The 27,981-nt window shown below is 38.4% G+C and overlaps 1 pseudogene; it reads left to right on the top strand.

The window, feature by feature from the left end:
• Nucleotides 1-3,256: 3,256 nt before the first annotated feature.
• On the top strand, nucleotides 3,257-27,981 carry LOC149142657 (cytochrome P450 782C1-like; annotated as a pseudogene).

Genomic DNA, 27,981 nt, shown 5'->3' with positions numbered 1-27,981 from the left:
TCTAATGGGACACCCTCTAAATGCAAGAGAGAGGAAAAAACCTCACCTTCCAAAAACCCAAATGTCACCTCTTCCCCCATTTTAGAGACCTAGGAGCCAAATGTCCCTCACTCCTCTAAAAACATCAGATGATGTGGAGGAGACTGTTAGATGGACACAATTTCAAGTGGATTTGGAGAATAATCAATGATATCTTCCATACTGAAAACCCTAATACCAAAGTCTAGCCACTAGTCATTCCTTAATTAGAACTGGGGAGATAAACAAGAAAAAAATCGATCAACAATTCTGACCTCGTAACCGACATACTCAAACTACAACAAAGGAGACCCAAGAAATGTCCCACGGACAAAACCCTCGAAACCCACCAAGAAAAACTGAAAGCAACTCGACAGGGAAACCCAAAAAAATCACCACTCGTCAGACTTATGCTCGAAAGGAATTCTGGAGAAGAGAAGAAAGTGAAACACCTACGTCATAGGCTACTTGTCTGATCCTTGCGACCCCTAAAGACACATACTCTCACATCGCAGAGCCATTGCTCCCCCTATCAACATGTGATCATATAGAGATATTTAATTAAATAATAATACTTTGATATATATTTAACATAAGTCTTTATATAATAGTCTCGATATATTTATACAATATTCTTTATATATTACAATAATAACTGTAATCTTTTACATACTATATTGCAACACATGATTGTAATTTATAAAATATTATATAAATTTCTTTCTTCATATTTAGAATTTGATATTGTGGTTATTATAGATAAATTTTAAACTATGTTTTCTATGTTGATTTTTGAAAATTATATATAGTTTAAATCATATTTACTTAAAAATTAATGGTAATATTCATATTAATTTAATATATAATTAGCTTAAGCTCTTCGAGGAAATTTAAGTGGTGATGGCCATGAAAATGAATATGTTTCAAGAGAGTCAAGGTTAAAAACTCTCAAGTTTACCTGTGGCTTTGTTCACATAGGGGCTAGAGTGGTAACTGTTGGAATCAACCCCGTGTTTAGTGAGTATGAGACCAACTTAGTTGAGTTAAACATGTATACATTAAAAAAAAACATGTAACATGGTTCTTCCTTAGCATCCATCTATTAACTAGTGCAACTATATAAATTAAATGACAAGTAAATAAGGATAGATATCAATTCATGATAGGCGTCAAAACACTTACCTCATGATACATCTCACATTAAAAAAAAAAACAGCTAAAATATAAATTTATTTTAACTTATTATTATTATTATTATTAATTTAAAAAACATGATAAAATTCTTAATCATGAACGTTCACCTCCACTTGTAAACGCAATGACGATCCCCAAAAAGAATTTGACATTAGCATAGTTACTTTTGAGATAAATCTCGACTCTTTATCTATTAATTATTAATAATTAAATTAAAATTATGAATGTCCTATTTCAAAATAGACATATTTATTAATATAATTATTGATAATTAAATTAAAACTAGCCCAATGAAATAAATAAAATGGATGGTAAATGGGCATCAATCCATAATAAACATCAAAACACTTACTTTATAATAAGTATCTTTATTATTGTTATTATTAATGATAAAAATAATAAATATATAAGTTAAAGATATATGCATTTTAAACAAATACGTAACAAGATTCTTAGTAGGGAGATTCACCCCGACTTTATCATGGAGATTCTTAATCTGTAATTAGACTTTGTTATAACTTATCAATATCAGATGTCCAAAAAACCATAACTCATTTTATATGACATATGTTTATATAACAATTTTTTTTAGCTAATGAATTTAATTCATAGGGAAAAAAAAACATAACTATTTTGGAAACAAATGTGAATTTTTGATTTGTGTATACTACTAAGAACATTCTAAAATATTCTATGGAGGTTAAATCCGTACCATCCACATAATAATTATTGATAATTAAATAGAGATACTTATCAACATAGTAAATTATACATCATGTAATATCAATAATATTATTTTTACACGTCATCTCTCAACACCATATTAAGTAGTGAATGAATTACATATTCTTATACTAAAAAGTAAATTAATTTTTCTTTACTTTCAATTACTTTATCTCTCTATACAAAATTGATGTAAAATTAAGGTGGAAATTGAAATATTTTATTTATGATCAACCTTGATGTTTTGTTATTACTATTTTTAAATTTGTTAATGTAGGTATTATTTTATTATTTTTAAATGTAACATTACATGACAACATCTGTCTCTTAACAAAATATTAAACAACAAAGTAAATTTAATTAAAAAATAGTTGTAAAATACAAATATGTTTATGTACAAAATTTGATCAATTTGAAATATTATGATCTTGTGGCTATGATTAGTTTGGTAAACCATGATGTTGAGAGATAGCTTGGTGATAGTTGAAAGAGTTTGGAGATGATTGAAGTGGGCTCATATAATTAAAAGCCATTAAATACAAAAGAACGAAATATTTTTATTTTCACAGACACACAAAGTTTTAGTATGTATTTTACAATTACATTACATATTTTCACTCTCTTCGGGTTTCTTTCTTTTCAATTTTCTTGAGAGACTTGGAAAGTGGTTGAATAATGGGTTATCTCTCTCAATACCTACATACATAAGTTAATTGTTTTAAGGTTTATTTAGAGCATATGCATTGTGGGAAAGGGAATATTCAAATCAAAATGACTATGATGTTACAATATTGATAATGTTGAATTTTTACAAATACTAGAACAATCATATAAATTAAATGGTTGGTAAATGTTGATAGGCATCAATCCATAATAGGAATTAAAACACTTATTTCATGATACATATAACATTAACCATGGAAATTCCGCTGCAAATGTGGACTATCAAAAGCACGAGCAACAAAATTAAGCCATTAGAAAGAATAGTGACAAATTTAACAGTTGAATTTTCTGGCTTTGGTGCCATCAGAAAGACTAGAGACAAAATTAACAATTGACTTTGATTATGTTGGCCCCTTTGATAACTGAAACCTACTATGGGATTAAAGATGCCACTGTGACTTGGATGGGCTTGGGAATAGTTTGTTCTGATTTCATTTTGATGGCAATTGTTGGGAGCAACTGAAGTATTGGCCTCCAACCTTGTTAAATCTTTGCTTCTAAAATCACCATACTCAAAACCATTCATATAGATTATTGATTAATTGGTGGGAGGACTACCTTTGCCTTTGGGTTTTTTTATTTGGATTTTGAGATGATGATGGCTTTGGAAGAGGTAATGAGATGTATGAATTCTGTGTGGGCTGTGTCCTACACATCCTTGTTAATTGCTCTTCTATTTATAACAGGTTTATTATATAATTTCTCTCAGAGACAAAGATGGTCAAGGGATTTTCCTCCAGAACCAATTGAATGGCCCCTCATGGGGTCTTTTTTGTATGTGGGATTTCACTACAAGTATCACACTTTTGCAAGAGAGACCAACAAGAATGGTCCACTCATGCATCTCTACCTAGGGACTACAGATATTATCATTGTTTCAAGCCCGGAGATCACCATGGAAGTACTTAAAAACCAAAGAAGTCAAGTGGTCGTCCATGCCATTGTCTTCTGTCGGGAAATACATCAACTTTGATTTTCATTCAATGGACTTTTGCCCCAATGACTCCCACTAGCACCACCTGCGGAAGATATGTGCAACACATCTCTTTTCTACAACCAAAATAAAGGCCTAGACTCATATCCATAGACAAGAATTCCTGGCCATGGTGTACAACATCCTCTTAGTGTCCCAGAGAGGAGATCTCATCAATTTCATAAGCATATGTGATTCTATATCTCTCAGTACTGTATCTTGATTTTTATTCGAAAACAAATATACTCAGTTCGAGCATCCGATTGCTATGGAAATGCATTCATTTATGGAATACGTGAAAGAGGTGATGGTGCTCATCGATGCCTTAATTGTTAGCGACCTTGTTCATTTTCTCGAGTGGTTGGATTTGCAGGGCAATGATTGAAGAGTCAAAAGAGTAAGCAAAAAATTGAAGAGAGTATACACGCTCATAATAGATGACCACAAGTGTGACCTCGAAAAAGAATCATATGCAGGTATGGGTGATGAGATCAAGGATTTTGTGCACATTCTGTTGTCCCTTGAAGGTGAAGAATAACTCTCAAAAAATTCTCTTATGGGATTGATGATGGTAGGTTTCTTCAGTTTGTTTCAAACTCTATAATTTACAGTTCACACTAAATCTAGGTGTTCGTGTGTACGGATGTGTTACTTTTCGGTATAGATATCACGACAACTGGAATTAAATGGGAGATTGCAGAGCTGATTTAAAACCAGAGGGTTTTGAAAAAAACTCTAGGAGAAATGTGTTAGAATCACATTTGCCATTACACCAAAACTTGCCGGTGTTAGTAAATAGACACATTGCTAGAGTTAATGAATCCTTGAGAGGTGGTTAAACACATGTCTCCAAACACACAGGGCACTGAGTTATCTAATGCCCAGCAATCTCCCCTAGCGTGATGAGGAAAGGCACAAAATTTCACACATAAACAATAACACGACCTACGAATCTTCTATTAATGATACAAAATTCATGATTACAATAAACTCAGTGAGGGGTATTTATAATTTTTTGACTAGTGACCCACTAAAAATAACTTCAACATGCACACACACTCGAACTAACTCACACCTAACTCAGTTAACTGACACTCTAAATTTAGAAAACTCTCCATGCAGAAGTAATTAGCTATCTTTAACACACCCCCTTAATTATGACCGCTAAACTAAAACCATGTTTTTTGAACACAACTGTTACACTAAAAAATGTCACCATGACTATTTACAGTTAGTATGGCTCAATCAACAGTCATGCTACCCTCTTAGGCAAGTCTTATGCCTCTGCTATCCATCTCAAACTCAAAGAAGAGAGAAAGTCTTGTAAAAAATGTGTTTATCTCTGGGGACGCAGGTTCTCTCAAGCCTTACCTGCGGGGACGCTCACAATGTTCACAAAGGCTGCGTCCTTGGACGCTCTGTATGTTAAGGGACAGGTGCGTCCTTCTGTAAAAGGCAAAATGCGCAAGTTTCATCTTAAAAAAGTTACTTGTGGTTACTTCTAGAACTTTCTAGAGGTCGGTTTGATGAAATGGATGCGCCTCCAGTTGGTTCATGTATCCCTATTAAGGAGGAACTTATCCCATCAATAAGGGAGCTATCCCACCCAAAGAGGGGGATTATCCCATTGATGGTGGACCTGAATAACCTCTTTACAGCACTATAAATAAAGGCATTGGGCCAGAAGGAGGGAGGTTGAAAGCTATAGATTTCTAAGGGTAAATGCTGCAGGAATTAGGACTCCCATTTAGAAGCTTGTGAGGAGAGATTGTCATCTTTACTTGTTCTATTTGGAAGTGGGTGAGCTTTGTCAAAGTAGAGGAAGACTCTTGTGGACCCTGGAAGGAGCTTGCACAACACCAAGGCTCAGGTTGTAATGGTTCCTTTTGATTACCTTTAATGCAAATTGGTCCATTCTTCTCAATAACTTGTTGTTAATGGGTTATTTCATGTACTCCTTGGTCTATATGTTGAATATGCTTTGTTTTATGTTATAATCAGGTGCTATTTAATTGTTTGACTGTTGGTGATTACAGGTTTTGGAGAAAAGGAGGAGCTCATCCAGATCAACAAAGCTTGGACTTCTACAACAGCGTTTGGACAAAGGTAAGAACGAAACACTTGATTTCTCATATCATAATGTATGTTTAGAGAAGGATAGCTCCAGTTTGTTTTGTTTGTCATTAGAATGTCTTAGACTTCTAGGAAGGTCAGTTGTGTCCGCACCCTTGACTGATTCCGTGTGACAAATTGGCGACTCCACGGGGGATTCCATTGATGAGAAAAGTCTTTTCCTTTGTGTGAACTTTGCTTTGAGAAAATTGGTTTATTTTTCTGGTTTTGGCTCTGTGCTTTTGTCTTTGGGTGGGTTAGCTTAGGATTAGTTTTATTTTGGTTTTTCTTGAGTTTTTTCAGTAGGACGCACCCTCTGAGTGCTGCACAGTGCGTCCTTGGACGCACTGTCGCTGTGTGCACAGTGCGGGCCCGCACCTGTCTTAACGGGTTTCCTGCGTCCCCTGTTAAAATTTGAGAAAATTCCATTTTTTGCATTTTTTGCTCTTAGATTTTGTTTTTTCTTAATTTTTACTGCCCAGATCCACTAGTTACCTGCCATAAATCTTCACCTAAGCTTGTTTCATTGACATTCCTGCTTTAAGCTTTCATCAATTGGGTGTTTTGAGTCTCTTTTTTGAGAAATTCTTAATTTGATTTCCTTTGGTCATTACTTGGAGGTTTGGCTCAGTCTTTTCACAATTTTGCATCTTTTTGCTTCTGTTTTTGCAAAAAAATTTCCCCCTCATTCGCCGGGGGGGCTAAATTGTGTATGAGTGTTAATCGCCTTTGAGTGTTTTTATTTTATGATCTTTGGAACTCTCACCCAATTTTCTCGACTTGCACTTGATTGGTTCTTAGATTACATTAGAATCGTCTTGTGTTTGAGAATTCTCTTGCATAGATCACATTTGCATAATTAGAGTTCTCATTTTCAGAATATGAATGAAAAATGTGCATAGATTACATTTGCATACTTTTCAAGTGAATTGTGCTTAGATTACCATTGCATAGTTTACATTCTGAAAAACTCAATCGTAAATTTAGATCAGTTTTCTTTGATTTGAATTTACACAAAAATAAAAATAAAAAAATGGTTTGGAATTGATTTGCATTAGTTTTTCTTGATGAAATTAGTGCATTAGAGAATTTGTTATATTTTCTCTTAGTGATCAATTTTTGCATTGTTGGAAGTGAATGGAAACTCTCTCCTTACTTTAGTTAGGATTCATCGAATTGAAAAGATTACATTATCATATTCGATTGCATTCAGTTGAGTCGGGTCATAACACCATTGGTTTCATATCCATTTACCCATTTGAGTAATAACAACCTTAATAACACAGCGCTTAATTAAAATTCATCTAGTAATTTTTACATTTCTAGGGCTCTGAAACACCAACATAGCTTAGGCTAGTGTCTTGGAGTAGGTGAGTACTTAACTCTCCAAGACAGTAAAACCAAACAAGTAGTTGATCTTGTGATAGAATCAAATCCAATTGTTACATTTGCACTCTGGGAAAGCTCCTCTTAAAGGAGAAGCACGAGCTCGTGTCCGAACCAGTGAGGGGATCATTCCCCCCTCGTTGGGAACGACGCCAGACAGTACGTATTACAAACGGTAAACCTCGGATTAACCATTGTCGAGGAGCCAGGGGTCACTTATCGGTAAACCTTGGATTACTGTCAAGGAGCCGGTAAGGGGATTGAGCTTGCTACTCTGCCCTTGCGTGCTGTCGGAGTTTAGACTGTTCCCCCAGGTGTACTTGTTGCCGTTGGTAACCTTAGTGACCATAATCTTTAGGATTCTACCCAAGGTGACGGTGGAGGGAAGATCCCACTGTACCTGGAGCAGACGTCGGCTATACTCACTTGGATTTTCTGGGGGGTTCACTTCACTCGAGACGGTTAAAGTGGAGGAACTTGGTCCAGTCTATTCATTAAGCAGGTTGTCGGGGTAACTGTTCCACCCACCACTTCTGTACTGAATTCGGCGATGTTGGGCTTCATCACCAACTAGTGTTTTCAGTCCGGAAGGCTACTGTTTGTGTATGGTTTGACTCCTAGATTTGATAGCGCGTGTTACTTTGTTTGTTTTTACTTTTAGAGACCATAGGTGTGAATTGTGAATTTTAATTGTTAGGTGTGAATTGTGAATTGTTAATTTTAGTTTAAAATTGTTAATAAAATTCACTGAAGTTGAATATAATGGCAAATGTTCCGGAATTTATCAACCTAGGAACCCCTCCTAATGAGAATCCTAGTACTCTTCCTTACTTTGGAAATGTTGGTCCTCCTTATATGGCTACTTTGTCATTACCTGGATTTACAATAGGTTTACCGATATGGTTATTTTCAACTTCGTTGGCCCAAAATACTCCAATTGTTCCATCTCAACCGGATGCTTCATTTCAACAGAGTTCACCATCTCAACATCACCAACCTTCTGTTGACCCTTTACCTTCTTCGCCTAATTTTTCTTCCTCCATTTCTTCCTCTTCGCCTGGTAAAAGCCTTGATGCTAGTAACCAGGAGGCTAAGAAGAAGAAGAAAGGGAAGAAGAAGAAGAAGAAGAAGAAGAAGCAAGATAAGAAAGAAGTCAACCAACCAACCATGGCTGTAAGTGTTAGTTGTGTTGAGGAAAATTCCGACATGCATCGTAAACCCAAATACCCTTGCAGGCTTTGTAAGGGTGACCACTTCCTTGTCAATTGCCCTGGTATTCCAAAGGTCTTGGAAGTATGGTCAGAAAAATCTCATCAACTTTCCATTGATCCATCAACCAGTGATAGTCAGGTTCCTGGGAAAAAGGGTAAAGTTAGGTTTCCTTGTAAGTTATGCAAAGGGAGTCATCAAACTCACATTTGCCCTCACATGGATGAAGCCTCAACATTGTTGGAAAACCTTACTGTTCCACAGCAAGAATTTCCAACTGGTTACCGTAAACTTTCTCCCAACCTACCGTCAACTGACATAATGATTGATCTAAATTCAAGTACAGTCGATCACACTCTCCCATTGGAGAGTGAAACTCATGTCACTCAGGTTGATGATCCATTAGTTGATCAAGTGGTCGATTCAATTTCACATTCGGTCGATCCCACTTTCCCTTTAGAGAGTGAACTTCATACTACTCAGGTTCTTCTTGTTACATCAGATTCTTCTATGCCGGGGGGCATTTCACCTGTTTCTAGAGAACCCCCTCCAAGCACTGAGGTCTTTTCCTTTGATTGGAATAGACTGACAGAACCTCGTCTTCCTTCCTCCATCCCTTTCCAAATCATTGTCAAGGCTGGTGGTAGGGACATACATCGTACTCAGGTAGATGAGGGTGCTTCTGTTAGTATTTTATCCTCAAATGTTTGGAAAGCTTTGGGTTCCCCTCAGCTTGCGCCTATTACGCAGAATCTCAAAGCTTTTAACCGAACCATTAGTGAACCTTTAGGGATCCTTCCTAAGTTTCCTATTACCTTGGAAGGTAAAACTGTTTGTATTGATCTTATGGTAGTTCGAGGTCCCTTGGATTTCAATTTACTCCTTGGGCGAGACTATGTTTATGCAATGAAAGCTGTCGTATCGACACTCTTTCGCGTGATGTCTTTCCCTCACAATGGCAGTATTGTTACTGTAGACCAGCTTTCATTCCCTAGTCTTGTCTCAACTACCAATAATATGACACCCCTAAATGTTCTTGATTCTAAAGTGGTATCTACCCTGCCACGGGTTAATTATGTGGCAACTGGTCCCATGTTTTCAGTTACCGATGTAAGTGAGCCTCTCACTGTTGATTTAGATCCGGTAATTGACATGGAAAACTCTATGGGATTATTTGAACACGATGTTCTTATCCCTTTTGAGTCCCTTGACATGTGTTCCTTCCAGAGGAGTATTCTTCCTTCTGATGAAGACCTCTTGGAAGCCATGATCAAGGTGTGTCCATTGACATGTCTTTCTTCCAGTTGGAAGTCATGATCAATAGTTACGAGGATAGTTTGTTCCTCTCTCAACCTCGTTAAAAAATGAAACTGGATGGTACGAGGAAAGTTCCTTTTACTGTGTCAACCTCGTTAAAAAATGAATCAGTGAGTACGAGGATAGTTTTTTCCTGTATCAACCTCGTTAAAAAATGAAATAGGCTGTAATGAGGATAGTTCTTTTACTGAGTCAACCTCATTAAAAAATGAATCAGGTAGATTTTAGGTTATGTAGGTAGACTGTAAAAAGTAGGGTTTTGAGGATAGTTCCTGTTACTGAGTCAACCTCGTTAAAAAATGAATCAGGTTTGAGGATAGTTCCTGTTACTGAGTCGACCTCGTTAAAAAATGAATCAGGTGTGAGGATAGTTTCTTCTAGTCTCAACCTCGTTAAAAAATGAAACTGGAAGTCATGAGCATAGTTCCTTGTCTTGTGTCAAGCTCATTAAAAAATGAAACAAGGAGTTGTGAGGAAAGTTCCTTTTACTGAGTCAACCTCGTTAAAAAATGAATCAGTGTGTACGAGGAAAGTTCCTTTTACTGTGTCAACCTCGTTAAAAAATGAATCAGTTGGTCAGAGGATAGTTCTTTTTACTGAGTCAACCTCATTAAAAAATGAATCAGGGACGAGGATAGTTTTTTCCTGTATCAACCTCGTTAAAAAATGAAACAGGCTAGTATGAGGATAGTTCTTTTACTGAGTCAACCTCATTAAAAAATGAATCAGGTAGGTTTTAGGTTATATAGGTAGATTGTAGAAAGTAGGATTTTGAGGACAGTTCCTGTCACTGAGTCAACCTCGTTAAAAAATGAATCAGGTTTGAGGATAGTTCCTGTTACTGAGTCAACCTCGTTAAAAAATGAATCAGGTATGAGGATAGTTCTTTTCTTGTGTCAACCTCTTTAAAAATGAAACAACTCCCTTTTCAAGTTAAATATTGAAAGTAAACCTTCATTTCATCCAGCCGGTTGAATGCAATGAAGCCTGGGGGGCATGTACCTCACTTTGCATCATTATGCTAGGGGCATGCGAACTTTTTTGAGCATAGTTCATTATCTTGTGTCAAGCTCGTTAAAAAATGAAACAAGGATAGGTTAGATAGGTAGATTTTAGAGAGTAGTCATGAGCATAGTTCCTTGTCTTGTGTCAAGCTCATTAAAAAATGAAACAAGGATCATGAGCATAGTTCCTTGTCTTGTGTCAAGCTCGTTAAAAAATGAATCAAGGTTTTTAGAGTAAAGTTTTTTGTTAAGTAGATTGTAGAAATAGTTATGAGCATAGTTCCTTATCTTGTGTCACGCTCGCTTAACAAATGAAACAAGGGTTTTGAGGATAGTTCTTTTCCTGTGTCAACCTCACTAAAAAATGAAACAGCTCCCACAAGTCTTTCCAAGATCTTGAAAGTAAAGCTTCATTCCATCCACCTCATTGAATGCAATGAAGCTTGGGGGGCACGTACCTCGTTTTGCGTCATTATGCTGGGGGCATGTGAACTTATAACAAGCATAGTTTTTCGTTTCAAGCTTGCGTAAACATGAAATCGAATCCGAGCATAGTTATTTTCCTGTGTCAAGCTCGTTAAAAAATGAAACAAATCCTCCTTCAGATTTGAGTCGAGAGATTGACTAGATCTCATAGATGTTAAGTTGTATATTTAGGTTAGTTATTTCAGTGTTTTGCATAATTTTCTTACAGTTTTAGGTCGAGTCTTTGAAATGATCTCGTAACTCAACCTTCATTTCATCCAACTGGTTGAATGAAAGGAAGCTGGGGGGCTTGCGCTCTAGCAGTTGTGCTTAGGGGGCATAAAGCATAGTTTTCTCTCTGTTTCAAGCTTGTGTAAAAATGAAACTACTTTGAAGCATAGTTTTTATCTGTTTCAAGCTTTTGTAAAAATGAAACTTATTTCGAGTCAATTTCAGTTATTTTCAAGACTCGTTAAACTCATGAAAATACCGAGGTTATTTTGCTATCTTTCATTCTCGTAAAACAAATGAAAATGCCGAGTTCTTTCCGTCTTTTCCTGCTCGTAAATTAAATTGAAAGTCGGCCATACGAGTACATTTTTATCATTTTTTCGAACTCATTAAAACTTATGAAAAAGTGAAAACCATGAGTACATTTTTATCATTTTTTCGAACTCGTTAAAACTTACGAAAAAGTGAAACCTCAGAGTCATCTTTTAAGCCCTTTTCTGACTCCTAAAATATGAAAAGATTGCCGAGCGTTTCTTTTACACTCGTTAAAACGGAATTAAAAGACGGTCCCCTTATAGCTCTTTTCTGACCGTAAAATCAGGAAAAGATTGCCGGTTTTTGTCGTTTCAAACTCGATACGGAAATAAAACGACGTGTCCTTGATCGCTTTTTACTTTTCAGGTCAGTGGCACTAATTATGAAAGTACTCCTTGGTCGCAAGATCAAGCGGTTCCCCCAGGTATTATTTTATACTTTTTCGGGCTTGAGGGACACAAATCTACGAAAAAGTTCAACTTGGAGTCTTCTTAAGTTTTTCAGACTCTCTAAAATTGAAAAACACCGAGTTTCTCCTATACTGGGCTCGTTAAACATTTCACAGTAAAGGACCTGTTCAATTACAAACAGGAACGAACCACTCCTTCCTAGGGTTCGAATCAAAACTAGGTTGGACTCATCCGAAGGATGAGCTTATAATCAAGCACATGTTATCCTCCTCAAGCTTGTTAAAAATAAAGAGGTACTTGCCAGAAATGGTGGGGGAAAAAAGAGAAGAATGAGCCTGTTTGTTACCTTTTGTCTCAGAAGAAACTTTATTACCACTCTTGAACACGACACTTTTCATTCACCTGGGTTGGGAAATCTTTTACCTCACAGTTGATCAAACCACTTTGAAAGTCTTTAACCGGGTTCCGGGATTAACTTTGAGTTATTCGTCACCAAGCCATCTGTCGTGTCGTTATGTGTTCAAGAGGTCTGCAAGCAAAACTTTCATCTGCAAAATACTTGTCATCCATTTGACCATCCCTGAGTCAGTCCTTACAGCAACATTTCTTCAACTTGAACAATGATTTCGTGTTGCGGGCCTGCCTGCAACAGGTCGCTTTCTATCGACATCAGCACATTATCTAGAGAGATGACTTAGAAATTGTCAGTGCCTTGAAGTCTGCATGCATCAATGGCAGGTTTCTCGCCTTTGACGTCAGTTTACATCATTGACTTTCGATCGAAGGATTCCGTGAAATGTTCGACATCAACTCATTCATTCACATCTCATGGATTGTACTGGGTACTTTGAGAACCATTGACATTACTGGTGGTCTCTCTCACGCTTGTTAACAGTTTACATCATCGACTGGTAATCAAGTGGTTTCTACCATGTTCGACATCAACTCATTTATTCGCATGGCTAGAATCGTACCAATTCGGGAAGTAGAAATGAAGACCCTGGATCTAGTTTCCACCATCCAGGCTGCGAGGAGTTTTGTATTCATTATCTAAGTAGACTAATCATAAACAGATGGCTGCGTCCATACTGTGTCTACAAAAGTCTATGATTGTGATGTACTGCAAAATCATTCCTGTATCAGAGTAGTTAGTCTGTTAGTTAAAGTTTTGATCTGAGTATGGGAATGCCTACCTCAGTGATGATATAATCTTATACATGTATTTTGTGTTGAAAATTGCAGGTTCTGACCAGGCTCTCCACGGGATAATCCTTGAAATGATAAAGCGCTTCACCCTTCGTAGATATTACAAACCCTAATCTATTCCAGGCTTCGCACTTTAGGGGGAAATCTGTTACACTAAAAAATGTCACCATGACTATTTACAGTTAGTATGGCTCAATCAACAGTCATGCTACCCTCTTAGGCAAGTCTTATGCCTCTGCTATCCATCTCAAACTCAAAGAAGAGAGAAAGTCTTGTAAAAAATGTGTTTATCTCTGGGGACGCAGGTTCTCTCAAGCCTTACCTGCGGGGACGCTCACAATGTTCACAAAGGCTGCGTCCTTGGACGCTCTGTATGTTAAGGGACAGGTGCGTCCTTCTGTAAAAGGCAAAATGCGCAAGTTTCATCTTAAAAAAGTTACTTGTGGTTACTTCTAGAACTTTCTAGAGGTCGGTTTGATGAAATGGATGCGCCTCCAGTTGGTTCATGTATCCCTATTAAGGAGGAACTTATCCCATCAATAAGGGAGCTATCCCACCCAAAGAGGGGGATTATCCCATTGATGGTGGACCTGAATAACCTCTTTACAGCACTATAAATAAAGGCATTGGGCCAGAAGGAGGGAGGTTGAAAGCTATAGATTTCTAAGGGTAAATGCTGCAGGAATTAGGACTCCCATTTAGAAGCTTGTGAGGAGAGATTGTCATCTTTACTTGTTCTATTTGGAAGTGGGTGAGCTTTGTCAAAGTAGAGGAAGACTCTTGTGGACCCTGGAAGGAGCTTGCACAACACCAAGGCTCAGGTTGTAATGGTTCCTTTTGATTACCTTTAATGCAAATTGGTCCATTCTTCTCAATAACTTGTTGTTAATGGGTTATTTCATGTACTCCTTGGTCTATATGTTGAATATGCTTTGTTTTATGTTATAATCAGGTGCTATTTAATTGTTTGACTGTTGGTGATTACAGGTTTTGGAGAAAAGGAGGAGCTCATCCAGATCAACAAAGCTTGGACTTCTACAACAGCGTTTGGACAAAGGTAAGAACGAAACACTTGATTTCTCATATCATAATGTATGTTTAGAGAAGGATAGCTCCAGTTTGTTTTGTTTGTCATTAGAATGTCTTAGACTTCTAGGAAGGTCAGTTGTGTCCGCACCCTTGACTGATTCCGTGTGACAACAACATATTTGTTGATTATGGTCTTATTGGTGACATGGTTATACAATTTATAAGCTTTTGATTGCTCACTATAACCACTAAATATGCATTTTTCACTTTTAACATCCAACTTCCCTCTCAGCTCTTTAAGTACATGTGCATAAGCTACACATCCAAACACTCTAAGATGATATACACTGCAAGACATACCTAACCATGCTTCTTCTGGCACTCTATTCATCATGCTCTTTGTAGGAGATCTTTTTATCACATAAACAACACATGCAACTGCTTCTGCCCAATGCTCATTAGACAAGTTTCTTCCTTTTAACATGCTCCTTGCCATGTTCATAATTGTCATGTTCTTTCTCTCTGCTACACCATTCTGCTGCAGTGTGTATCTAGTTGTAAACTGCCTTCTAATTCCATGTTGTTTGTAGTAAGCATGGAATGCCTTCAAATCATATTCTCCACCATGATATGATCTCAACACCTTGATCTCTTGATCACTCTAGTTCTCTGCTAAGACTTTGATTTCTTTGAACTTTTCAAAAGTTTCAAAATTTTGCTTTAGGAACTATTTCTATTGAAATCATCAATGAAAGTGAGGAAGTAACAACTTCCACCAACTGACTATGTCGTCATAGGTCCACACAAGTCTGTATGAACTAGCTCTATTGGTTGCTTTTCTCTTTTTGCAGCTCCTTTTGGAAAACTTTCACAGTGTCGCTTTCCCAAAATGAGAGGTAATCCTCTAGCCATTTGTTTCTGCTGCAATAATCTTAATCCAGAGAAATGCAAATGTCCAAATCAAAATTTCCATAACCAGTAATCATCAGAAAATGCAATCATAAATGAACTGACCTGATCTCTGTAATTCATGATTAGAGGAAAGAGCCTATTCCCTGTCATCTACACCTTGGCTATCAATTGCTTGCTTGGAGGTTTGTCATATATAACACACTCTTGTCCCTAAAAAATAACCTTATATCCTTTATGCATCAATTGAACAATACTTATCATATTATTTTTGAGACCAATGACATAATATACGTATGAGATTCTCTTCGGCTCCACCTGTTTGGTTAGAATGTTGACCACTCCTCTTCCATCTACATCCACAGTCTTGTCAGTGCCTAACTTTACCTCTGTCTTCGCAGATTGATCCAGGTTTGCAACTAGGTTGTTGTTGCCTATCATGTTGTTACTACAACAACTATCTAATAGCCAAACATTATCAGAAGGTTCATGCATGTTATGGCAAGCTAAGAACACTGAGTCAATATTTTCTATGGTGACATTAGCTCTCTTCTTTCCTTGATCAACTATCTTGTTCCTGCAATCACGGACATAGTGACCAAATTTATTGCGATAATAACATCTCACCTTGGATTTGTCAACTCTTTGATTGGTGTTCAATCTTCTGCTATTTCTTCCACTTTCTTGTTCCTGCTCTTCTCTCCCATCTCTCTGACCACCATGTCTTTCACCTCATCCTTTGCCTCTCGATCTACCTTTTCCTCGACCTCTATCTCTTGAGATAGAAACCTGACTTTTAAAAGTGGTCTCTAGGGTGGAATCCTTATTTCTATCTATCCTTGCATCATGGGAGAGAAGTGATCCCAAAAATTCATCAATTGTCAGCATTGTCAAATCCTTGGCTTCTTATATGGTTGCTGTTGGAAATAATACTGAGAGGGGGGGTGAATCAGTATTATCAAGTTCTTTTAATAAATCTTCCTTATTTATACTTTGAATTATTTTTGCATGTCAGTACCATAAAATAATGAGCATGAACAAAGAAAACAGATAGTCACACCAAAGAACACCAGATGTAAGGTGGAAACCCAATGTGGGTGAAAACCACCTGCTGCAATATGTCTCTATCTTCTTTCAAATTAGAAACTCCTTTTACAATGGTTTTGTACTGGTGCAGTCCTTTACCAGTACGTAGGCTGCAACCTGCAGAGAGCTACAACTCTCTCTCGTTCTCCAGCTTCTCCTGGAAGGGAGCTACAACCCCCTACTTCTTTTCTTTCAAGGACCACTTTTCATAAATTTTCAAACTGGATCCATAAACATCAAGAGATCATCAAGTACAAGTAAATCACCCAGTCATCTGCAGTAACCAGATCAATAATAACAGTAAACTAAACCCAGAACACCTTATCAATAGAGAAAAGTCAGCCAACAAAAGATCTTAAGACAGATACGCAGTTTTTCTTTCTTTGGCCTGCGTGCGTACGCACTTCACCTTCTGCTCCCCTGCGTATACCCGCAGAGACCCTTCTGCCGCACCGCGTACCCACGCACTGTTTCTTCAATCACGCTGCGTACTGTTACTGTAGGCACACACCCACAGATACTATCGCGCCGCGTACTGCTACTGTAGCCACGCACCCACAGATGCTATCGCGCCGCGTACCTACGCACCTACGGCTTCTGAAGCGCCGCGTACTTTCCCTGTGCCTACGCACCTGAACCTCTGTCGCGCTGCGTACCCACGCACTTCGCCTTCTTCTGCTCTGCGTACCCACGCACTTCTCCTTCTTCTGCTCTGCGTACCCACGCACTTGCTCTGTCAATCACCTGCGTACCTCTGGTTAGGGGCCGAATTGGCAGTCCACCAGTGTGCTTCAGATCATCAGATGCCCAGATCTGATCATGCGCTCGAGAGATCACCCTTCATAGATTCGCTTCCAACTTCACTTTTATATAGATCAAGCTTTTAAAACAATAACCCAATATTTCAGATCTTAAGATATTCAATTTGCAAAAGATGCTTAGCCAAGTGATCTCCTTTGCTTTATATAGGCAAGCTCTTCCTAAAATCATGGATCAATACCATAGATCACCAATACAAGGGGCCCAAAAACATGGGGCTCAATAATAATAATAATATAAAACAATACCACGGGCCAAAACCATAGAATCAAGATCGGCGGGCTAAATACCACGGGCCAAACATAGGAAACCCCACGTGAACGCGCTTCTCTGCCTTGAAGTAAGTGAACTGGGGGTACGCACCTTCTGAACGGGTGACCTGCGTGTCTGGTTGCAGTCCCTTCATGGCGTACCTGCGTGTACGCACCTTTTGAACTATTCTCCTGTGTACCTCTTAATTTTCAACATTTTGAGAGCCTGATCAGAGCATTGCCACTTGAGGGTGTTGCCATCAAGTACAACATCTGTAACATAGAGCCATACCAGAATCATAATGCCAACAATCTCCCCCTTTGGACTTGATGGCAACCTCAAAATCTTCAACGTCATTCTCCCCCTTTGACATCAAGGGCAAAGGGTTATGCTCCCCCTAAGAACATGCTCCCCCTGAATATGAACCAGATTTGCAAAGAAGAACCATAATCCACCAAACACCATAAATGATCATGAAAGAGATAGAGACATATTGCAGCAATATTCAGACAGCATCCATGATCTCCTTCTGTATGTCCTCCATAATGCCAACAATGCATTATATGCTCCCCCTGAACCTGTGCCATCCGCAACCCAGCACATGTACGCATATGCCCGAGATGAGCCTTGCGTACAACCAACCATCAGAAGAGATTCAACAAGATGATGCATCAACAACCCCCAGCTTTTGCCTGAGGTATTCAAAGGTCTCCCTGGGCAATGGTTTGGTGAGTATATCAGCAACTTGTTCCTTAGAAGGAACATACTCCAACTTGACCTTTTGTTCTAGTACTTGTTCCCGGAGAAAATGATACTTGATCGGTATATGCTTGGTCTTTGAATGCATGACTGGGTTCTTTGAAATGCTGATTGCACTTGTGTTATCACATAAGATGGAGATGGGTGGTGTACAAGTGATTTGAAAATCCTGCAAGGTATGCATCATCCAAAGGAGTTGAGTGCAGCAAGATGCAGCAGCAACATATTCTGCTTCAGCTGTAGACAAGGCAATCGAACTCTGTTTCTTGCTGAACCAAGATACTAATCTGGAACCCATAAAGAACGCACCACCACTTGTGCTCTTCCTGTCATCCACGCTTCCTGCCCAATCTGCATCTGTATAAGCATGAAGTGTGAGATCTGTGTCTCTAGGATACCATAAGCCATAATTTTGAGTCCCTTGAAGATATTTAAAGATTCTCTTCACTGCCTGAAGATGAGCTTCCTTCGGATTCGCTTGAAATCTTCCAACTATTCCCACTGCATGCATGATGTCTGGTCGGGTACTTGTCAAATAAAGTAGACTTCCAATCATAGATCTGTAGGTTGGTTGATGCACTGCTGCTGATTCATCATTTGCACTGAGGCTACATCCTGTGACCATGGGTGTACATACTGGTTTTGCATCTTCCATGCCATATTTCTTCAAAATCTGCTTGAGATACTTGGTTTCAGACAAAAAGATTCCTCCTTCCTTTTGTTGGATTCGCAAACCAAGAAAATATGTCAGTTCTCCCAGCAAGGACATTTCGAATTCTTTTTGCATCACCAAGGCAAAGCTTTGACTCATAGCTTCTTCATTGCTGCCAAAGATAATGTCATCTACATACACAACAAGTATTAGCAATTTGTCATTTTCAACTTTTATATAAACATTGTTGTCTGCTGATCCTTTTGAAAAACCTTGTTGATGAAGATATTTGTCCAAACGATAGTACCAAGCCCTTGGAGCTTGTTTGAGACCATAGAGAGCCTTTTTCAATCTGCATACAAGATTTGGATCATTTCCAAGAATGAAACCATCTGGCTGCTCAATGTAAACTTCTTCTTCCAAGTCTCCATTCAGGAAGGCTGATTTCACGTCCATTTGAAATGCTTTGAAGTTTTGAAAGCTTGAGAGAGCAAGGAACATTCGGATGGCCTCAAGTCTTGCAACAGGAGCAAAAGTTTCTTCAAAATCTATTCCTTCTTGCTGCGCATACCCTTTACAAACAAGTTTGGCCTTGTTTCTAATTACTTCTCCATTTTCATTCAATTTATTTTTGAAGACCCATTTTGTCCCTATAACATTCTTATCCTTTGGTCTAGGAACCAGCTCCCAAGTGTTTTTCTTTTCGATCTGCTCAAGTTCTTCATCCATTGCTTTCACCCAACATTCATCTTTGCATGCCTCTTTCACATTTTGTGGTTCAGTGGAAGAGAGTAATGCCAAATAGCTTGAAGCTTCTGCAACTGTTCTTCTTGTTTGTACACCTGCTTCTTTCTGCCCCAAAATCTGAGATTCTGGATGATTCTTCTGAACATATCTGGATGGAGTCTTCTCTTTTATCCTTATCTGCTCCTCTGGTTCTTCTTGAGGTTCTTCTTCTTCATAATTCTGTCTTTGAGGGTAGTCTTCATCTTCTTCGATATCTTCATGATTTACTTGCCTAGGAATGTATCCCTTCTCATCAACCACTACATCAATGCTGTCAACAATTCTTCCAAGTCTTTGATTGTAGCACTTGTATGCTTTGTTGTGTGGAGAATAACCAAGAAGAATGCCTTCATCTGCTCTAGGTTCAAGTTTGCCAAGTTGCTCATCAGTATTCTTAATATAGCATTTGCTCCTAAAGATTTTGAAGTGCTTTACCGAAGGAGTCTCACCATACCAGAGCTCATGAGGGGTTTGAGTGCTGTTCACCCGGACATTTGTTTTGTTGAGAATAATAACCGTAGCATGTGCTGCTTCTCCCCAGAAAGTTGCGGGAGTTCCAGACTCATCAAGCATAGCACGAGCCATTTGTTGGACTGTTCTGTTCATTCTTTCCACCACTCCATTTTGCTGAGGAGTTCTAGATGTAGAGAATTCTCTTCTTATCCCATGTTCTTCACAGAAATCGAAGAATTCATTTGAGGTAAACTCCCCACCTCTGTCGGATCTGAGGCACTTAATTTTGTATCCTGATTCATTTTCAACCGAGGCTTTAAAGGATTTGAATTTTTCGAATGCTTCATCTTTGTGCTTCATAAGTCCTAACCAGACAAATCTGGAGAAATCGTCAATGAATAATATCAAGTATTCTTCTCCTCGAGGTGTCCTTTTCCTGAATGGGCCACATGTATCTGTATGTACTAGCTCAAGAGGCATGCTAGCTGATCCTTCCTTCTCTGGAAAGTTAGTTCTGGTTTGCTTACCAAACTGACATGATTTGCATATGGTGTTGTCTGGAATTTTGATATCTGGAAGACCGCGAACTGCCTGATATTTGCATGCTTTCCTTATTTGTGAAAATCTTAGATGCCCCAGCCTCCGGTGCCATAACCAGTGTTCATCATCCTTGCTTAGATAGCATTGTTGTTGTCCTTCTTCAAATATGAATAGATTATTTGGAGTTCTTTTACCTTTGATCACTGTTTTACCTGTATCAAGATCACGAACAAGACATCCATTTGATCTAAATATCACCTCAGTTCCTTGATCACACATCTGGCTGACACTCAGAAGATTATGCTTCAATCCATCAACATACAAAACATTTCCAGCTTTGACCTTTTCTTTTAACTGAGCAGTGCCTTTTCCTTTTATAGTTGCAGTAGTATCATTTCCAAAAGAAACTTTCTTTCCCTTTTCTAGAGCAGAATATGATTCAATCTTTTCTTTACCACCTGTCATATGCTTCGAACATCCACTGTCAATGTACCATAGATTTTCCTGTCCCTCTGCATAAAATGCTATTCCACATCTTTCTGTTTGTGGTTCCTTTATTCTCCATGTTTTGGTGCTTGAGGCTTGTTCCTTTGTCTGCTGAAACCTGCTCCTGCATTCAGAATCTTCATGACCAAAGTTATTGCAAATAGAACATTCAACTTCATTTTCAAGAACCGAAAAGTTGTTATAGGTCCTTTTTGTAATCCCGGTCATACTTCTTTGTTTTTGAGCTTCTCTAGTCATGATCGTTTTATATGCAACACATTGAGCTACTTTGTGACCAAAGTTATGGCAAGAAAAGCATTGTCCATTGAAGAAACTTCTGCGGTTATCCAATCTTCTGGCCAAACGATTGTAATTTCTATTGTCATTCATTCTTGAAGCAAATTGAGAGGATTTTACCTGTGGCTGGTTGTAGCTTTTGTTCATCCTTAAGACGGATTGCCCCTGATTTGCCTGATAGTCTTTGTTTGTAATTGGTCCCTGCTTTACCTGGTGATATCCATTGTGCCTTTGCTCATTCCTTTTTGCTGCATCAAGATAACTTTTTGAGGTGGATGCTTGAGAAGTTTCTCCAGTATAGCCTAGACCTGTCTTGTTTAGAGGAGAACGCTGTACATTGATGATCTCATCCAAAGTTTCAGATCCTTTGAGAAACTTAAGATTAATAGCCTTTGTTTTCTCAATCTCTTTTCTAAGACCAACAATTTCACCTTCTAACTTTTCAAGATATTTTTCTTTTTCATCAATTTGAAGTTGTAGAGTATCAATGATCCTATCCTTTTCTTCTATACATGTCTTGAGTCTAGAAATTTCTTCACAAAAGCTATCCACATCTATAGCATCCATGTAATCATCATCTTCAAATGCCATTAAAAGTTTATAGTCATTACCTCGTTCATCTTCATCACTATTTGATAGACCATCACTATCTTCATGCGTGTAGTAGCTTTTCTTATTTGCAATCTGTTTCTTGTTCCATCTAACAGGTTCCTTTCCTTTATCCTTATAAGGACATTTCGCAGTATAATGACCTACTCTTCCACAAGAAAAGCATTTAAAAGGTAACTTACCTCTGAACCTTCCAGAACCCCTTTGAAGATTTCTGACAAAATTTGATTCTTCTTCTTCTTCTTATGGCACATGACTTGCTTCATAATAGTCTCCTTTTCCTGAAGCCTTGAAAGCAACTTCTCTTCTGTCTGATGGACCTCCCTTTCTCATTTCATAAGCAGTTAGAATTCCGTGTAGCTGAGACATAGTAAGAATTCGTAGATTTTCCTTTTCTTCTATTGCAGACACTTTAGATTCAAACTTGGGGGACAATGATATTAGAACTTTTTCAACCACAATAGCCTCTTTTATTTCTTCACCCAAGTTTTTCATGCAATTAACAATCTCATCTACCCGAAGAAAATAGTTAGCCACACTTTCATCATTATACATTCTGAGATTCTCATACTGAATCCTGAGGGTTTGAAGTTTAGCACGCTTTACCTGCTCATCTCCTTCATAGCTCAAGACAATCTTGTCCCATATTTCCTTTGCGGATTTATATTGCATAACCTTTACGAATTCTGTTTGAGATAAGCATCCTAGCAGAGTATTGACTGCTTTAGCATTTGTTTCATATTTCTTCTTCTCGGCCGAATCTGTAGGAGTAGCTGAAGGAAAAGTGTAGCCTGTATCTATGATATCCCAAACTTCTGTACCAAGAGATTGAAGATAGGCAGTAACTCTTACCTTCCAATAATTGAAGTTTGTCCCATCAAAGATTGGTGGCCTGATTGATGCTTCCCTCTCGTAGTTGCTCATGATGAATGATCTTCCTCCAAGCGATCAAGCTTCTCTTAAGGACCTGCTTTGATACCAATTGTTGGAAATAATACTGAGAGGGGGGTGAATCAATATTATCAAGTTCTTTTAATAAATCTTCCTTATTTATACTTTGAATTATTTTTTCATGTCAGTACCATAAAATAATGAGCATGAACAAAGAAAACAGATAGTCACACCAAAGAACACCAGATGTAAGGTGGAAACCCAATGTGGGTGAAAACCACCTGCTGCAATATGTCTCTATCTTCTTTCAAATTAGAAACTCCTTTTACAATGGTTTTGTACTGGTGCAGTCCTTTACCAGTACGCAGGCTGCAACCTGCAGAGAGCTACAACTCTCTCTCGTTCTCCAGCTTCTCCTGGAAGGGAGCTACAACCCCCTACTTCTTTTCTTTCAAGGACCACTTTTCATAAATTTTCAAACTGGATCCATAAACATCAAGAGATCATCAAGTACAAGTAAATCACCCAGTCAACTGCAGTAACCAGATCAATAATAATAGTAAACTAAACCCAGAACACCTTATCAACAGAGAAAAGTCAGCCAACAAAAGATCTTAAGACAGATACGCAGTTTTTCTTTCTCTGGCCTGCGTGCGTACGCACTTCACCTTCTGCTCCCCTGCGTATACCCGCAGAGACCCTTCTGCCGCACCGCGTACCCACGCACTGTTTCTTCAATCACGCTGCGTACTGTTACTGTAGGCACGCACCCACAGATACTATCGCTCCGCGTACTGCTAATGTAGCCACGCACCCACAGATGCTATCGCGTCGCGTACCTACGCACCTGCGGCTTCTGAAGCGCCGCGTACTTTCCCTGTGCCTACGCACCTGAACCTCTATCCCGCTGCGTACCCACACACTTCTCCTTCTTCTGCTCTGCGTACCCACGCACTTCTCCTTCTTCTACTCTGCGTACCCACGCACTTGCTCTGTCAATCACCTGCGTACCTCTGGTTAGGGGCCTAATTGGCAGTCCACCAGTGTGCTTCAGATCGTCAGATGCCCAGATCTGATCATGCGCTCGAGAGATCACCCTTCATAGATTCGCTTCCAACTTCACTTTTATATAGATCAAGCTTTTAAAACAATAACCCAATATTTCAGATCTTAAGATATTCAATTTACAAAAGATGCTTAGCCAAGTGATCTCCTTTGCTTTATATAGGCAAGCTCTTCCTAAAATCATGGATCAATACCATAGATCACCAATACAAGGGGCCCAAAAACATGGGGCTCAATAATAATAATAATATAAAACAATACCACGGGCCAAAACCATAGAAACAAGATCGGAGAGCTAAATACCATGGGCCAAACATAGGAAACCCCACGTGAACGCGCTTCTTTGCCTTGAAGTAAGTGAACTGGGGGTACGCACCTTCTGAACGGGTGACCTGCGTGTCTGGTCGCAGTCCCTTCACGGCGTACCTGCGTGTACGCACCTTTTGAACTATTCTCCTGCGTACCTCTTAATTTTCAACATTTTGAGAGCCTGATCAGAGCATTGCCACTTGAGGGTGTTGCCATCAAGTACAACATCTGTAACATAGAGCCATACCAGAATCATAATGCCAACAGCTGCTACTACAACATCAAATTTGGTAAACAAAGATCTGAGGACCTTCTCGACCATTGTTTGATCTTCTATGTCATCACCATAAATACTTAACTAGTTTACAATAGTTAGAAGCCAATTCATGAATGAATTGATATCCTCTGTTTCCTTCATCTACAGACATTCAAAATCTTTCCTAGTATTCTGCAACTTAACAATATTGACTTTGGCCATACCTTTATTGCTCGTTTCCAAAGTCTCCCACATTGTATTTGTTGAAGACGTGATCATAATCTTCTGGAACACTACTTGGTCCACTCCTTGTTGGATAAGCTGCAACGTTTGTGCATTATTATTTTTATGTATCTTCAATTTCTCCCTCTCTGCATGTGTGAGGGCTTGTTCTTTTTTAATCCTTAGGTCCATGAAATCCAACCCTGACATACTCTCAAACATCATGATCCTTTAACGTGGTCTCCATCTTAATGACCCACCTATCATAGTTCTTCCCTATAAATGGTGGAAACTACGACTTGAAACTTGATGAAGCCATCTTTAAAATATCAAAATATTTCAAAAACCTTATACTTCCCTTTTGTAATAAATCCTTTTCCTTTTTTTTTTTTAGAATTTTTTTTACTTAAAAAGACACCTTTTATAAATCCTTAAAAAAACCCTTTATTTTCAAAAGCACTTTTTAAAATATTTATAAATCTCCTTATAATAGGCCCCTTATAACCCTTTATATAAATCTTGCATAGCATAACTTTTCAAAAGGAGGTCATACGTATGAATAAAACAACTCAAAAAGTGATGTGATATTTTTACACTTTATAACCCAATCAACAACGAAACTTTTTATTTTCTCGTGGGCTCATCACACCTTTCGTCAAAAGGGAGTTGTGATGATTTACTCATTTCGCTTTTAGACAGAGGGAAGTTGCGATGAAGGTCGAAATTCCATTAATTTTGTAAGTTTTTGCCAAATCATCGCACCTTTAAACTTCACAACTTGCGATGGGGACCTAAAACCTACGATGGTTTTGCTTCCACGATTTTTGAAAAATTGTAAGTCTTCTTCCCCCTGCTTGGCAGCTTAGTTAGCTCTTTGGATCTTGTAATATTTCCTTGGATCTGATACCAATTTGTTGGAAAGGCAGAGGAGGATAGACACAAAATTTCACACACAAACAATAACACAAGTTGTGACTCTTATATTGATAACACAAACTTTATGATTACAATGAACCCGATGAGGGGTATTTATATTTTTTCTACTAGCGACTCTCTCAAAATAACTTCAACATACACACACACTCTAAATTTGACTTTACCAAAAATATGACTGAATTCAAATTCACTCATTGATCAGGTGCTCAAAATTATGCTCAAAAATCAAAGTATTAGAATCTTGATAAGCTTAGCTTCAGATGAAAAAGCTCATCATTCTGAATCCAATGGTGCGAACGACACTCAAATCCGAGCTCATATGAAGAAGTTAGAGCAAGTCAAGGTTCAAGTTTGACTTGGACACGTGGCAGGGTTGGATGACGTGGCAAAAGTCCGAGCGAATAGGGAAGCGTCAAGTGGCAGGTTTCTACTAGGTCTCGCATATCGCAAATAGGAAGAAAAAAACAGAGGATGCAGGTTAATAATCGACCCCCTGCATCGCCAATTTGCGATTGCGATATCAAAAATCGGAGGTGGACCAATATTACAGAATCAGACCCGATGAAGGCAGGTTGCAATGTGATTGATCACATATTGCAATTGCAGAAAATGGTTGATGTTTTCGATATGGTTCTGGTAGTAATCACCCATTGCGATTTCCAATAGACTGCCTGGACAGGATATTTTTATATGTTGCAGTTTATATCCCTGTCAGGTCCGCCGATGCTGCAATGTATGGGTTTTGGTCCTTGCCAATTGTGATTTCTGAACTTGTTAGGAAGTATGGCTTCGGTGGTCGAAATGTGGCAAATTTGGCGGATTTTAGGCCGAATTTGATGGTTAGTGGTCGGAAAAGGGGACTTTGTTGAGAAAATTGTGGGAGAACTGGGAGAGGTCATAACTTGTTCAATTCTTATCCAAATTAGGGGAAAAAAAGACAATTCTAGCAATTTCGGCTATTCTAAACTCATCGAGACAAGTTTAAGAGGCATTTGAGCATTGCAAACACACTTTTGTTGTAATTTTGAGCATAATAGAGAGGCCCAAGCATTGGAAGTTGGACCAAGGAGACGTAGCCCAGGAGGGGTGAACTCGTCATCAAATCTCTGTGTTGTGTGTTGTGTTTTGATGTTCTTTTCCTTTATTTTACTACTGTTCACCATATGTTTTTATGTTAAATTGTTTATAACATTTACATAAGAAAATCTCATGGGAATGAGTTAATTAAACAAACATGGTGAATCCTTAAGCACTTGATAAGAAAATGATAAGCATCTTGGGTTTTATTCTAAATGGGAAATTAGCACAACATTAATAATCTTCTCCATTTTAGATCACTCACACTTGACTCAGTTAACCGACACTCTAAATTTAGACAACTATGCATGCAAGAGTTATTAACTATCTTTAACACAATCTTCCCCAATGCTACCTTGGTGTGTTTCGAACTCGAGACCTTTGACTGTGATACAACTTGTTGGAATCATATGCGAATGTGATAGAGGAGACCAAGGATTTTGTGCATATTTTGCTGCCCCTCTAAGGATAAGAACAACTCTCAGAAAAATCTCTCATGGGATTGATGACGATATGTTTCTTCAGTTTGTTTGAAACTCTATAATTTAATGCTCACAATGAATTTTTTTGTTTGTATGTCAGGATATGTTACTATTCAATATAGATATCATGGCAACCAAAATTAAATGGACGATGGTAGAGATGATTCGGGTTTTCAAAAATCTTAAAGGGGAAATACTACAGAGTTGTGGGCAATAGTTGACTGGTGGATGAATCAGACATGTGGCAAATTCCATACCTAGATTGTGTCGTGAAAGAATCTCTTCATATTCATCCACCAATTCCATTGACGGATCCCCATCTTAATGAAGAGGCTATAGATGTCACAAGCTACATAATCCCCTCTAAATTCGTCATGTTTTTCAACATATGGGGTCTTGCACACGACCCCAAATTGTGGGACAAACCTTTCAGTTTCAGACTGGAAAGATTCAAGGACCCATTGGAAACAAATATAAATTTAAGTGGCAATGAATTCGGATTCCTGCCCTTCTCTTCTGGTAGGAGAAGGTGCCAAGTTGCGAACATGGTGTATGTTAAGATACAACACGCCATATCCCCTTCTCGTGCGCACATTCGACTAGTCACTTCCAGAGGGTCAGGTCAGTGTGAACATGAAGGAAGGATTTGGATTTACTTGCACCATGAAGATCCTGTTACTTGCACTCGCCACACCTCAACTAGGCCATGGGCTCCATATTGGTGAAAATGCAGAGCAAATGTTGCATTTCAAACTGGACAAAAGTTGGACCTGGTATTAA

This window comes from Pinus tabuliformis, chromosome X (genome assembly GCF_031772625.1).
Source record: "Pinus tabuliformis cultivar Carrire ecotype Pingquan chromosome X, CPIR1, whole genome shotgun sequence".
NCBI lineage: Eukaryota > Viridiplantae > Streptophyta > Pinopsida > Pinales > Pinaceae > Pinus > Pinus tabuliformis.
Note: the sequence above shows the minus strand (reverse complement) of the source record. Positions and strands in the feature narration are given on the sequence as shown.